Source organism: Protopterus annectens, chromosome 13.part0 (assembly GCF_019279795.1).
Source record: "Protopterus annectens isolate FY-2018-M chromosome 13.part0, PAN1.0, whole genome shotgun sequence".
In the NCBI taxonomy this organism is placed as follows: Eukaryota; Metazoa; Chordata; order Ceratodontiformes; family Protopteridae; genus Protopterus; species Protopterus annectens.
This window is the reverse complement of record NC_056747.1, coordinates 838127871-838142249: the sequence shown is the minus strand read 5'-3', so window position 1 is coordinate 838142249 and position 14379 is coordinate 838127871. Positions and strand designations below refer to the sequence as shown.

Here is a 14379-nt window from a genome sequence, read left to right as displayed (position 1 = left end):
ATCCATAGAACTAGCAAATTATAGACCCATAGCTATCTTTCCCCTCTTTCTAAACTGCTTGAAAAGTGCAAACATATACAATTGTTAAACCATCTTATCCATAACAATCTCCTTACATCCATTCAACATGGCTTTAGGCCAGCACACAGTACAACAATCACTAGTATCTCTTACTGATATAGTAAACAAAGCTAGAGACTTCTGCCTACATACCTCTGCTGTACTACTAGACTTGTCAAAGGCCTATGACACAGTTCCTCATGACATACTTCTTAATTTCCTCCACTAACAGTATACCTGACCTGTTGCAGAAAACATAAAATGCATTTACCTCAACAGAATTGTGACTAAACAATGCACAACTGCTGCTAAACCCTAAAAAATGTAACTCTTACTTTTCACTCCTAAAACACACACATCTGAATTCAAAATTTATTCCCAAAACAAAACAGAGATTGAAACTGTAACAATTGCTAAGCTACTGGGTGTCACCATAGACAACAAACTCACAATTTGACCAACACATATATAATGCTATTAAAAAAACTCACTTTGAAACAGGGACACTCTATAGACACAAAAACTTTATGGATCCAAACACCAAAAGGACACTAGCAAATACCTACTGGATCCCCTCAATATTCTAAAATGCTCCCATTTTTTCTAAGCTACATGTCACACTCAAAACCAAACTTCAGTTTTGTAACTACAAAATTGCTAAATTTGCTATAGGCTCATCATACCTCACCCACCATTGCAATGCTCGTAAAGAACTAAACTATCTAGAATTTACCCACTACCTTGACTACCAACAACTAAAATTGCACAAAAACTAATATACAAACCGGATAGTTGTCTTGCCTTAAAATCTATTTTGCATACCCACATTCCCACCAGAAATCTCTGTTCTGCTGATAGACAATTCATAGAAGTACACAAACCCAATAAAATAGCTGGACAGTGTGTTTACTCTTATGCCATAGCTAAGCTATGGAACAATCTACCAAACAATATTACCAGTATAGATAAATACCAAAAAGTTCAAGCTTACACTAAAAAAACTACCTATTCAACTCGTGGATCTGCCTTTGCACTACAACCAGTAGCTAACCCCACCTTCTTATATTTACTTTGTCTCACTCCTCTCAACCTACTACCAACCCTTCTAACCTCCTACTAACTTAAAATGTTCTCCTTACACCCCCTCATATTTTTCCCTATCCAACTTATTATTTGTAAAAACATACTGTTATGGGATGCAATTTTTTTTTCTATCAAACATGTAAATTTGCATGTATATTCATTACTTCCTATTATTTTATAATTTAATGATATATGATTACTGTTATTGTCAATTTTTAATCACTGCTTGGAGCTTTTCTCCCTGGGCCTCCACTAAAAATGGGTCTCCTGACCCAGTTGGACTTTCCCGGTTACCAAATATCATCAAATAAAATGTATATTGTATAAATATCATACAAGTAAAATAAATTATTTTAGTTTAAAACAATGTTCTACATTAAAAATAGAAATGTTACATGCACTTGTACACCAACTAGAGTTTAGGGACAAAATGCTATCCAAACCTCTCTACCTCTTAGCACAAGAAATCCGGACAAGCGTAAAATAATGGGGGGACAAAGGCTCAAAAATAGGAACATATTTTAAATATTGCTCTTATAAACTTAAAACATTGCTAGAATAACAGCATTTGTGTTAGCATGCATTTTCTCAAGGATTTGAAATCTGAAAGACAAATGTATGCCACTATTTAGTGACTTCAATACTCTGTGATTTGCCAAAAAAATGCATATTTTGTGAGAAACAGACAAAAAAATGAGGCAAAACTCTGGACCTTCTACAACAACCTGGACAGTTCTGAGTTGTGATGCTATCAACAAAAACTGACCTAACACATACCAGTGTAGAGTTAAAAAGCTACGGCAGATAAAAAACAATACAAGACACAAACTACAAGGGGCTGTACCCATAAAACTTAGAATCCTTTAATTACATTTTCTAAAATGGTGATTTTGTATTCTCTTCCTTGGGTGCATTCAAATCTCTAATGAAATCTACTGTTTTCAATTTCTTCTACTTTTCATGCATCCAAATTCCTTCCATTCCACCATCTCAGCTACATTTAGGTATACATGGATACATGTTAAGATTTCAAAAAAAAAAACAAAAATGCATACAGACAATTTAGCCAAACAGGCTTCATTAAAGTTACTACAAATCCAGTCAGTTTGATACAGGACAGTTTAAAGTATCTAGCTCTTTAGATGATGCCGAAAACACAATCCCATTTTTCAATTTTTCAATTCATGATTTCTTAAAATAAGCCTTTTGCTCTTTGAAGGAATTTTCAGTTTTTCAGTTAACAATAAATTTCTCTATCAAATAAAAGTTTTCCATCACAATGAAAGATTAAGAGATCTGGGGTTCAGGTGCAGAATTTTCCTTGACTGCTCAGAGAGCAGACTCTTGTGAAAAGGTAGCTTCCATGATGGTGGTGTTAATGGAATACATTAAACTACAGTTGTGTAAAAACATTCATCATTAACAGATGTTTGACTATAAGGATCAGTGCTGCAGCATTATTCAAAATATCTTAGAATTAATTTCTGCCCATTTGGCCTGACATAATGAGCTTCAACCATTTCATCAGTAAAACAAGTTCCCCCTCCCATTCCAAGGGCATCAGCTGTATGCTCAGTGCAAATGACAAAGCAGCTGAAGCCATATACAGTTCTTACTCTGCAAAAAGACAGTCAACAAAATTGTGCCCATTTAGTCTGTCTATAAGGGGAAGCACTTTTTTCATGCCAGAATGTAAGGACTTCCAAAAAAATGGTATAAAATAGATGTCAGGAGTAGGGACGTGCCTCCCCTTAAACAAGTCTTTTTCATTCTTTAAACAGTGTAAAGAGTAGGAAGGTTCCACTGGTTGGTGGTAGGAATTCTGTACTCAAATTATTATATTTACATTTACACATCTTCTGTTGGGATGAATGTGTATACATAACTGTGACGTTTTCATTGGAAGGATCTGTGCTGATGCTGAATCATTCATAATAACTAGGAAGAGTATGAAAGCAGTACCCCGGAGACAAATTTAAGGTGGAGGAACACACATGCCCTGCAAGAGTGTAGTGATAAATACTATCCCGTCCTGCTACTTGACTGCATGTTAAGTTTATAATTCCTTGAAAGTATGGATTTCCATCCAAAGTTGCTGCTTCACAATTTGGGCTGAGACATTTCTAAAGAAGATATCTATGGTAGCAGCTACCTTTACAAAGAGCACTTTGACCTGCCTCTGCAAGTCTTTTCCCTAGTGGACATGAAAGAAAGCAATACAGTTAACGAACTGTTTAGAACTTATAAGGAGACTTGTCGATCCTGTTCCTGGGAATAAAGGATACAAAGATTGGCTCTGACAACATGAGGTCCTTTATTCTGTCAGTATAACACTCTAGCTGTCTGTGCAAGTTCTTCATGTACAAATGTCCTTCTTCCTTCGTCTGACGTTTAGGGCAGAAGACTAGAATTTGGACAGAATTGTTTAAGGACAGCTATGGCATCGCCCTGGATACAACCTAAGTGACACTCTCCTCCCTCTGGAAGACTATACAGGATTCATTACATGATTCTCCTTGCTGATATTACTGCTGTTAATGTTTTTCAGGTTAGGATTTCAGCTATAGTTATGCTACCAGCTTCAAAGGGGTAAGGGTATGAATTTTCCTGAGGTCACAAAAGGGTGGGGGCTGGCCTCTCTGGTAGCATCAAGTGATGGATTACCTTTAAAATCTACTTGACTGAAGAAATTAAGTGCTCCTGAGCTACACTTGAAAAAGGTCCAATGTGGATTAGTAGTCTACATAGGTTAGAAAATAAATGCAGTCAACGTTAGTGACAGACCCAGGGTCAGGCATACTGTAGTGGCTGACTAATGAATCAATAGAAGGCTATAAACCAGGCTATTTTCAAATGAAATTGTTAAAGCAGAAAACCTGAAGTAACCCTAGTCAGAGTGTTACAGGTGCTGAAGAAGAAGTAAATTTCTATTTTGCCAAATAAGATTTCTTTTTAGCAGTCTCCGGAGTTCCTTCATTATATGAAGTATTTCAAGTGACGGGGCTTTCTATTATGGGACTCAAGATCCAATCCTCCAGGCTACTACATTTTTTTTTCCCTGCTGTGCGTGCTGACCATCAAGCTTCACCCCATCCACCATGCCAGTTCATCCTCCTTTTCTGCCTATTCCAGAGTGTGGATCATGGCTGGCGAGAGAAGGCCAACATATGCAGAGCCTTAGAAGTGGTTTATACCCTCACTGGCACCATAACAATGAAGATGTAATTATTTTAGGACTAATCCCTCCCTTCAGTTAAGACAGATGAACTACATCACCATGGAAAATGCAATGCCCTCCCTGATGCCAGTGTATGCCCTGTGCACTCACACAGACAGCTATTGCCAAAGCACCCAGTAGGATAAATGCACTCTCAAACTAAACAAACAGCTCAGAGAACAAATTAAGTCTACCAAAGCCAAATTTGAGGTAAATTTGGCCTCCCAGGCCAAGGACAATCACAAGAAATTCTTCAGCTATTTCTGCAACCTCCAAGGCAATACTCAATTGTATGCAGAGCTCATTGTAAATGGAGTCACCTATACTGAGCCAGGGGTCCAAATGTAGAGATGACAAGTCAAAGCAAAGGAGAGCAGTACTGCTGAAACTGATTCATCCTCAAGTCTTGGTGAGTATCTTCAAGAGGTGGACCCTGTTTTTCACAAAATCTCAACAATATGACACTGATATATACACTGTATTTTATGTAGCATATATCACGGACAGAGGTAGGTCAGAAATTAAAACAGAAAACTTGGCGCACAAGACCCAGGATAAAAATGTACTAAATCCTGGTAGGAGTACTGGTGCCAGGACTGGAAAAAAAATGACCGTGGAGAATCCTCAAAATATGGAAACATTCCTACAATGGGGCCAGGCCAGGCCCAGGGGGAGGATGGCCCCCTCTGCTGTAGAAGGAAGTAGTAGTCTGCAAAAATCAAAAAACTGATAAACTAAAGCAGAGCCATACAGACGACAGAGTGGACTATTGAGGATAAGAAAGTAATTATGTATTACTATTACGCAAAAAGCCCAGAATTTCCAGAGACAAGATATACAAGATTAAGACAGAAATTAGAGGAAAGATAAATACTTCCACAAGAAAAACTGTCAGAAGCTTCAAATAAAAATTTGTGTTTACTAATATAACAGATTTTTGAAAAACATTATACAGACCAAGAAACTTTGATCTCTTTGGAAAAACAAACATCTGAGGAAGTGCGAAAATATAAACAACAAAACCTAGAAATATTTGAAAAGTATAAAAAAGAAATATGGACATGGGAAAGAAAGATTTGATATGGTACAATATTTATGCAAATTCGAAAGCCAAATTAATCAATACAAAAAAGACAGCCCCAAAAATATTCAAAGAGAAATACAGACAAAGGCATCCAGGTATGGACAATTTCACAATAAAAATATCACAAACAGGGAATGTAGAAAGGAAGATTAGTAAAGTAAAAGTAAAAAAATAGAAAATGAAATTACGGAATGCCTGCGAAGTGAAGGATTTGCGGCAGAAGGTCTAACACAGGTTACATCACAGCATGATGGAACATGTCCCCAAAGTAAGGAGAAACAGGAATATCAGGAGACATCTGAAGAAGAAATATGGACAATGGAAAGATAGATTTAATATGGTGTAATATTTATGCAAAGGAAAAAGCAAAACTAATTTATACAAGCAGCACCAAAGATATTTGAAGATAAATACAGGCAAAGGAATCCAGACATGGAAAAATTTGCAATACAAAAAATAAGAAGACAGAGGAAAAGATTAGTAATGGAGAAGTTAAAGAAACAGAAACTCAGGTTATGAAGTACTTGCAAAGTGAAGGATTCATTATAGAAAATCTAACTCGGAACGCCGCACAGAAGGAAAAGTCAGAAATCTGATAAAACAAATGAACACAGAAATTAGGACTGTCCACAGAGATCCATGCGATAGAACACAAGTAAACAGGATATATTACTGTGCAGCTAAATTAATAATGTATACAATTTTACTACAAAACACAGGGTAGTAAGGGAAAGGAAGGGGAGAAATCAAATACAATAGAGGGTCAATTATCCGAACGTGGATTATCAGAAACGTCAGTTATCAGAAATGTCAATTATCAGAACCAGCCTTCCAAAGTTTTCAGATAGGAAATAATCATGAAGTCTGAATATGTAAATATCATACGTATTTGCTTCAGCATGTTTTTTGAGCTTGTAGCCAGCTTGTGTGTGAAAAATATTCTTTATTGTCCACTGGAATCACTGAATGGTTGAAAAGTGTATTCCTGCATGCAGGAAAAAAAAAACAAGATTTTAGAAGTTTTTTATCTGGTTCAAATATATGTTTGATTTTCCGAACAATTTGATTATCCAAACTACCCTATGTCCCAATAAGTTTGGATAATCAATTTTCTAATTGTACCATCATGGAAGTATCGAACAGAGAAAACTATAAAGCAACTAAGCCAAGAAGTGTCATGGTTAGAACAGTATAGAAGATGGAACATATCAACAAAGATGCTCAAAGATAGACATGATAAAAGCAATGCACAGTATTATAAAGGATCAGGATCTATCTTGCACTATTGTAAATAAACTAAAAATCTCGGCACATGCAAAAAAACTTAGAAGATACACAGATAAATATAAAGGAATAGTAAAATAAACAATTTATTGATGCTCCCAAAACGTTCTATAGGGAATTGGTAAACAAGGCAAAAGGAATTGAAAGACCACTCAAAAAAGAAGAAATAGATACATTTTGGAGAAATGTCTATGAAGATCCTGTGGAACACAACAAAAATGCTAAATGGATAGAACAAGTAAAAGAAAGAGTAAGAAGTTTAAAAGTACAGGATATGAAATGGGATGAAGTAATGGCCAGAGAGATTGAAATAAAGTTAAGAAAAGCCTCAAACTGTAAGACCGCAGGCCGACATGCAGTACCTAACTTTTGACTAAAAGTATTAAGTTCTTTGAATGAAGATTTAGCCATGAGTAAGAACAATTTATATGTGCACCCCAAACAGATACCAACCTGATTAACGACAGGGAAAAACAATGCTCCTACTTAAGACTGAACATGCAACTTATCCTAAAAATTATAGACCAATAACTTGCTTTCCGATAACATATAAACTATACACCAGAATTGATGCTGACAGAATTTATAGTCCTTGAGAAGAAAATTCAATCAAGGCAATCGAACAAAAGGGTAATACAAGAAAGTCATATGGAACAAAGGATCATTTGTTGCTAAACAAAATCATAATGGAGAACTGTAAAAAGGGGAAGAATCTAAGTATGGCATGGATTGACTTAAAAAAAATAATTTGACTGCATCCCACATTCATGGATAAGAGAGTGCTTAAAATGTAGAGGATACACCCTACACTGATCGATTACATTAGAGTGGCCATGAAACAGTGGCAGACCACTTTGCACTTAAGCCATAATAATGGACAAATTAATATTCCAGGGATAAAAATGAAAATGGGGATATTAAAGGGTGACTCTCTGTCACTGCTGCTATTTTGTCTTGCCCTTAATTAAGTAAGCCGTCTACTTAACAAATTAGGCCATGGCTATAACTTGGCTCTTGGAAAAACAACATACTGTAAAGACTTCTCATCTTCTCTTTGTTGATGATTTAGAACTGTGTAGCTCATCAGATGAGGAACTGAAAACACAACTGCAAGTAGTCAAAACATTTTTCGGATAATATAAGAATGTCATTTCGTCTTGACAAATGTGCAAAAGCATCCTTTAAAGCAGGAAAACTGCAGCACCAAGAAAACATCAGTTTGGGACAAGAATGTGATATAAAAGAACTTCAGCAAGAGGGAGTGTATAAATACATGGAATTGATTAAGGATCAACAATAAAACATGAACAAATGCGAATAAAACTTAGTAAAGAATATTTAAGAAGAGTTTAATTAATCCTGAAAACAGTGTTGAAATCTAGGAACAAATTTCAAGCTATAAATCAATGTGTGCTTCCTGCCCTACCTTACTGTTTTGGAGTGACTGAGTGGCCCCAAAAGGTGTTGGATAGATTATATAGGAAAACAAGAAGGATGCTTCATGCTCATTAAATGATTTATAAAATATCACTGCATATCAAGATTATATATTTCCTGTTACGAAGGAGGTATGGGCCTCCTTGAAATTGATTACATATACAGATCTGCAATTGTGGGACTGCATACATATCTGCTGACCTCACAAGACCCAAACATAGTGAAAGTTTTGAAACATGAGGAGAATAAATCTAAGATGACTTCCCTTCTAAGTCTTGGAGAAGCATATCGGCATCAAACAGGAATGGAAATCAAACCAGAAGTAGATGAAAATCAGGCAGCAACTGAATGTGCAAAAAACAAAAGAAAGAATATAAGGTGAAGGATCAGATGAGAAGGCAAGAAATGTGGAAAATACAAACACAGTTGCAGGTATAGAAAACTCCTGGAAGAACCTCATGCTGATCAGGATCGACTGCAGGAATGGTTAAGGAGAGGCAAATTCAAACCAAAAGAGGAAAGGTTAATACTGGCAGCCCAAGATAGTGGGCCACGTACACGTTGGCTTACAAAGTCCACTGAACATGTGGAAGAAAAAGACAAATGTATGTTTTGTAAAAACAGAACTGGAAACAGTCGCACACCTTGCTGCTGGTTGTGACATACTAATGACAGAAGGACTGTATACTGAAAGGCATAATAATGTGGCAAGACTGTTGCACTGGGGATTGTCCAAACATTATGGTAATGAAGTGGCTGAAAAACTCTGGAAACATGAGCCACAAAGCACCACAGAAAATTAAGAAGTCTTCATCACATGGGATCACCCATTACCAACAGTTCAAAAGACCGATGCAAGAAAACCAGACATACTAGTCCATGAAAAGAAGACAAAAGTAGCACTGATCAATGAAATTGCTACACCCAGCATACAGAGAGAGACACATCATATATCAGGATATGTAGGCAGAAAATGACAGCAATGTGGAAAAAAAAAACAGACAGTTCCCAATAGTAGCAGGAACAATGGATCTTATAAAAAAGAATCTACAATAGTACTTAGATATGTTACCAATGTACAGGTAACTCTGTAAAAATTGCAGAAGTTGTCATTACCGGGCACATAGCTGGTGCTGCGAAGAGCGCTTCTTGCTGACATCAAAGATTGAAACAATACTAATTTCATGAACTTTAATCATACTTTGACTTAGGAATGGGGTCCATTCCAGTCATGGTATTAGAAACCCAAAAGACTGGGAGAAATTAAAAGAGAAAAGCCAGAAGATATAGCAAACCTACTGGCCGATAAATTCAGCTCCAGCTTTACCCCTCTCTCCCCCTCAACCTTCCCTCGGGATATACCATCAAATATAACCCCCCCTGCTATCACTAGGGAACAGGCCCTTAATGCTCTCTCTAAGGCCAAGAACACTGCATCAATGGGCCAAGACAATACCCCAGGATGCCTTCTAAATAACATGATTTATCAGGCCCTCTGGAATTGCTGTTTAACTGTAGACTCCAAACAGGCTTTGTGTCTCATGAATAGACTACAGCAACAATCATCCTTCTGCACAAAGGTGGGCCATCTATAGACCCTGGAAACTACAGGCCTAGAAGTCTCCCTAGTCTTATATGTGAAGCCACACACCCCCAAACTACATATACTAACACCAGGATCGCACTACAATGGGGAAAAGGATATATACCTTTGACTTGCCTTGGAGTACTACTTGTCAGTGAAATGAGTTTTAGATGAAATGAACTTTAGGTGATTTGGTCTCAGTGAAATGGGTGTCAGTGAAATGGTCTTTCAGTGAAGTTATAAGAATCCCAATGAAAATATCTGGCAAATGCAAGGGATAACCAAGAGGGTACGTGAAGGGTTAGCATTTTGAACGTCCTTATGATAAGGAATTTAATTTTGAGAAGTTCTACATAGGTCTATCCAAGGCCTGTTTTTTTAGGCACCCAAACAGCCTGGAGTAAAATCCTGTCTTCTGCCCCAGTGGGGGGATGGGGGGCTGGAGTGGGTGATGGGGACACTACCGCAAAACAAAAAGAGCTGGCTCACAACAGGGCCGGTTGTCAGTGGATCACCTGTCTCTGAAACAAAAATAGGGGGGGGGGAGAAGAAAACTAGGTGCCTCCTGTCTGGCTGACAGGGAAGCCACTACCTCAACCTCAGTTCTGTTGCCTGTCTAAGCCCCGTCCATCTTTTCCAATGGCTTTCTTTTGTTTGAACTGTTTCTATACAGGACTGCTTTTTGTAAAAGTGCCAACGCTTGATGTGAAAATTACTACTGCACTTTGCAAAAGAAGAGGGGAACAAGTGGTTGACTACTAAGCATTGCTTTGTTTTTCTCTTTTAGACGTCTGAAAATTTCCTGAAGGAGGTTCCAAAAACAAATTTTTATTTAATGGTTCATTTAAAATCTGCTTTTTCCTATCTTCCGGTAAAGGCTGGATTCTTGGCAATAAATTCTTCTTAGTAATCTATGCCCAAGGTTGCTGCTCCAACACTAGCTTAAAAAGAATTATAGCTATACTTAACTGTATGCTACAGACCTTAACACTTTAAGAAAGCTTTGATAGTCCATGCCTTACTGCTGAATAGTTCACCTATTCCAATATATCTTTCATTTATCTTAAATGTCATTGATATTGTAAATTAAACATCTGACAGTGGATAGCTCTAATCTGAGACAAAGTACACATCATTCAAGGTCCGCACAGTGTTTGACTGTCACCGAAAATGCTATTATTAGCAGGTGCCAGTTTATATTCATGGTACCTAGCAAAATAACCACTAAATCTACAAAAAGGTTCTTAAAGAGATACTTGAAATTTTCTTCAATCCTGTAGAATCTATCAAGTTTTCTCCAAGGTAGTAACTGTCAATCCTACTCCAGAGAGGGACTATGAAATGTATTGTCAAAGACTTGAAAGTCTGAAAGCATAGTTATAGGGTTGGGTTCATCAGTTCTCAGCAATTCTGACTATCATTTACTGCTGTTACAGGACTCCTTACCCTCACAATTAAAGGGTTCCTGCATCAGATTTTAGTCTCCAACACTGACACAGAACAAAGAGATTCCTCCTCAATCATGCAGTCTGAGAAAGAGAGAAAGTCTGACCATAATATGTGGGATCTTTGTCTTCAGTCCCAATATCAGAGTAAGAGAATCACTCAGTAATGATTCTCTTTTCCTTTTGGTAAAGGGCACTGTCAGTGGAGTAACTTGGGTCTGCAACCTCTACCATATTTCCTGGTATTTCTTACAAAATGTCTAATTAAAAATAGTTGGGATTGGGACATGCTGCCGGGGAAGGCTGATATCCATATACTGTGCATCTGTCCCACAGAGTTTGATGGAGAGTTTTGTCAAACTGATGAAATACTTGTTTTCCGGCACAGAGTCACAGGGTTCTGAATGAAAACATTTGGAAAATCTGAAGAACTTGAGTAATGATTAGTGTAAATGTCATCAGTAGTACCTCTGTAGATGTGCAAGAATGGTGCCCATCTGTGATGCAAACATAACAGCCACTCATATCTGAGATGCTTGGGAAGCCGCAATCCCAGTGCTGGCTTCCAAAGGAATTAACAACAGCTGGGGAAGCGGGAGAAGTAGATGCCAGTGCTGGGACAGAAAAGGTTAAGTTTCAATAAGGGCAGCATCCTCAGGCATGGTTTTCAAGGCCTAAATTATAAACACTAACAATTTTCATGAAGTACAAAGAATGAAAACTCAATACTCTTAAGGCCAGAAGAAAGACCCTAAGGTTTCAAGGAATAGATCTTTTTAATGATTGCCCATTAATCACTAAATAAATAATGAATCTTACCAAGAGAGAGAGACAATGATTGTGGGGCTGGGAGCTGGCAGAATGGTTAAGGTGCTTATGACTTGTTACATTAAGCCAGAGAAGAATAGATGACAAACTACTGTATGTATCAAAAATAAAAATTTAAAGTATTTAGTTATGGACAAAACCACTAACATATGTAAAATGTTCTCTAAAAAATGTAACATTTAAACATCCAGTTATGGAATAAAATATTCCTAGTTTGCTGATAAAAAAACAAACTACTGCTTAGCCACCCCAATAGATTATCTAGAATCTATCTAATGCAGCTACTTCTTAATATGTACATATTACAATAAAATTGTTCTGAAATAAAGCCCTTATTTATATTACCAAGAATAAAAAAGAAAAAATTATGTAACATCTCATTACGCACCAATAGAACTATCTTTATTACAACCTCTATATATATATATATATATATATATATATATATATATATATATATATACACACACACACACACACACACACACATACACACAAACACACACACACACACACACACACACACACACACACACACACACACACACACACACATATATTTATACATGGTTTACTATCAAAATCTCGCACCTGCATCATGCGAGTGTTCATATTTCTGAACTGAAATGTCGGAAATCAAATGAACGAGCAAAAATATGACCGAACAAGGTATTTCAGAAAATTCGACATCTCAGGAATGTCGACTTTATCGAAAATACCACACTTCCGGTCATGAGCAACAAATGTTTTTGCAAGGGGCAAGCTCCCCTGCACCCCCCCCACATCCCCCTACTACTTATATATACAAACTCTGAGCTCACACTACAGTGAGGGAAAGGGCACATTTCTCGATCCCCACTATAGTGTGATCTGCATTCAAAATGCTGAATTCACAATAGCGAATGCTAGCGTGCATCCGCTGTTATGACTTCAACATTTTTTTTTTTTCGTTCTTTGCAAATGTCGAACTAGGGCGTTCGGTGTTTCCAGTTTGGATGAAGTCTGATCCCCCTCTTGATAGTAAACCTACACACACACAAGTTATATCAAGTCTTTAATTCAATTCAGATGTCAAGCTACTATATGTTTAGTTATACATATTATTCTTATTTGTTTCTAAATATTTTATCTATATCTTATTTATCCCAAAAAATATTAAGTACAACCAATTAATTATATATATTATAAGATCACATAAATATGCTCTAAAAATATTAAAACAAAATCAATAAAGTCATATATCTACATATATTTAAAGTTCTAATACAGTAATGAACATCTGTTATATAATTCATTAATACATTAATTATTACATATATTTTATCGACAGCACACATGGAACATTATGGTAAGCACATAACTTCTTTATGTGATGTTGTCAATCTCGACTTTATTCTCACATGTGGGACCGCATCCCAAGCAACTGAACTCTTGGGTGGCTCATAGGAGAATATTCCTCAGAACCATGGAACCAGTGGAGGCTCTACTCCTAGAGGCCAAATCCACTTTGTAATGAGTAATAAAGGTATGAATTCTTGCCCAAGTAGCCGCTGCACAAATATTATCCAATGGTAGTCTAGCCTGAAAGGCAGCAGACGTGGCCACAGATCTAGTGGAATGAGCTTTAGGAATATCTGGGAGGGCTTTCTCTTTGGAATTGTAAATGTGGGATATGCATGATGAAAGCCATCTGGATAATGTGACTTTTGAAAGTGGCTGACCTTTCCTTGCATCAACGGCACAGTGATGCAATAGTTGCATTGTCGTCTCACAGCAAAAGGTTCAATTCTTGGCTGAGATGCCTTCTGTTTGGACTCTGTATGTCCTACCTGTGTTCGTGTGGGCTTCCTCTGGGTGCTCCGGTTTCCTCCCACATTACAAAGACATGCATCTGGAGTATTTCTTCCCAGGCCTCCGCTGAAAATTGTCTTTGCTCCAAGTCGGACTTTCCTGGTAAACAAATGGTAAATAAATAAATAAAATATGAAATGAAAAGCTGGTCTGATTTCCTGAATTCCGAAGTTCTGTGTAAATGGAAACTTAATTGCCTATGAACTTCTAGGAGTTGTTTTGAAATTTGGGAAAGAAAACTAGGTCTATAGATTGGCTAATTGTATTTTCTGACACAACTTTGGGTAGAAAGGATGGATTAGTGCGGAATGACACCCTATTGTTGTGAAAGATTAGGTAAGGAGGTTTAATGGACAAGGCCTGCAACTTGGACACCCTTCTGGCTGAAGTAATTGCTACCAAGAACAGGGTTTTCCATGAAAGATATTTCATATCACATGTGGCTGTGGGCTCAAAAGGGGGAAATATAATCTTGAATAAGGTGAAATTTAGATCCTAGGGGGGT

The 14379-nt window shown here is 37.1% G+C and overlaps 1 protein-coding gene across 2 annotated transcripts in view; it reads right to left on the bottom strand.

Moving 5' to 3' along the window:
* The window catches only part of USP32 (ubiquitin specific peptidase 32), a 3310274-nt gene that overhangs the window by 2378148 nt on the left and 917747 nt on the right, over positions 1 to 14379 (bottom strand). The gene's annotated exons all lie outside the window — the stretch shown is intronic.